The following is a 1,624-nucleotide window of genomic DNA, read 5'->3' as shown; positions in this document are numbered from 1 at the left end:
CTGTGTGTGTGTGTGTGTGTGTGTGTGTGTGTGTGTGTGTGTGTGTGTGTGTGTGTGTGTGTCAAAATATGAATTCTTTCTTATTATACATGATGAAAATAAGTTCACTTTTTTGTATGTATCATTCGTGTTCGATAATATAAATACATTATAAAGTTACAGTAGAATATATTTTAAACTTTTTTGATTTATGGAATTTAATATATATATTTAATTCAATTTAATATATATATTTAAATCTTAATCAACATAAACTGTTTTTTATTGAGAACACATAGAATAGATAAACTATTAAATTCTATATTTGTTTATTAATATCAATACATTGTGTCATTCAATTATATTGGTAGTAGTACTACAATATATGTATGTACTACAAGAAAAAAATTTACTTTATTTTCATCATCATCATAATCATCATCATCATCATCATCATCATCATCATCATCATCATCATCATCATCATCATCATCATCATCATCATCATCATCATCATCATCATCATCATCATCATCATCATCATTCAATCTAACAATTGTATAACTTACATAATAAAACATTTATTTTTGAAGTAGGTTTTGAAAAAATCTTTCTCAGATATCTACCCGCATCTTATAAAAAATTCAGGCAATTTTCATATATTAGGTTTAGTCGATTTATCTTACATTTTTAGATAATAATAAATTGTATAATTACTATCCATTATAATTGTATGTATATATGTATTGTATTATATGTCTGTGTTGTTTTTTCACATTTTTGAAATTCATACTTTTACACGGTTGATAATATTTACTATTTACACGATCACACATGCAGATAAATATTTATAATTAAAGAAATCTTATCGTAAATATATAGCATTATATCATCAATGCGTGCACATTCATATATGTGACGTGAAAATTCAGATTAAATGATACATACACAAGATTATACATTTTACAAATTATGTCTAAATTTCGTGCTTTGTATTTTTTAAAAGATTATAGAATATACCATACCAAGACGCGTTCTAATACAATTTTTTCATATCCATCGAACATAATCTCAAGTCTCAATATTTTACAGGGTATTTGAAAAATATTGATAAATCTTTCGCATAGAGACAGAATGGCCTGAGAAGAAAAATCTTCTACCATTTTGCAATTTTATTAATTGCTAAAAATTGCTGAAAATTGATCTTCAATAATTTTTTACTCAAATACTATTAACTTTATAGAAAAAATGCAAAAGACGAAAATTTCCTTCTCATAAAACTCTAAAAATTTTTTTAGAATTTTTTCGGAGAATTTTTTAATATCGTATTTCCTCATGTTGATAAAAATGAGAAAATGCTGTATTAAAAAGTTAATAAAAAATTCTGAAAAAATTCGTAGAGTTCTATGACAAGAAAATAAACAATTTTTGTCTTTTGCAGTTTTTCTGTAAAATTGATAGTATTTAAGTAAAAAATTATTGAAGACCAATTTTCGACAATTTTTAGCAATTAATATCTTGTTAACTATTGTGAAAATTTCAAAATGATGAGAACTTTTCTTCTCAATTTAGTTTATTCTGCCCCTATGCAAAAGATTTATCATTATTTTCCAAACATCCTGTGTTATATATATATATATATATA

Source organism: Atta colombica, unplaced genomic scaffold (genome assembly GCF_001594045.1).
Source record: "Atta colombica isolate Treedump-2 unplaced genomic scaffold, Acol1.0 scaffold269, whole genome shotgun sequence".
NCBI classification, from domain to species: domain Eukaryota; kingdom Metazoa; phylum Arthropoda; class Insecta; order Hymenoptera; family Formicidae; genus Atta; species Atta colombica.
The sequence above is the reverse complement of the archived record's forward strand: the minus strand, read 5'-3'. Positions refer to the sequence as shown.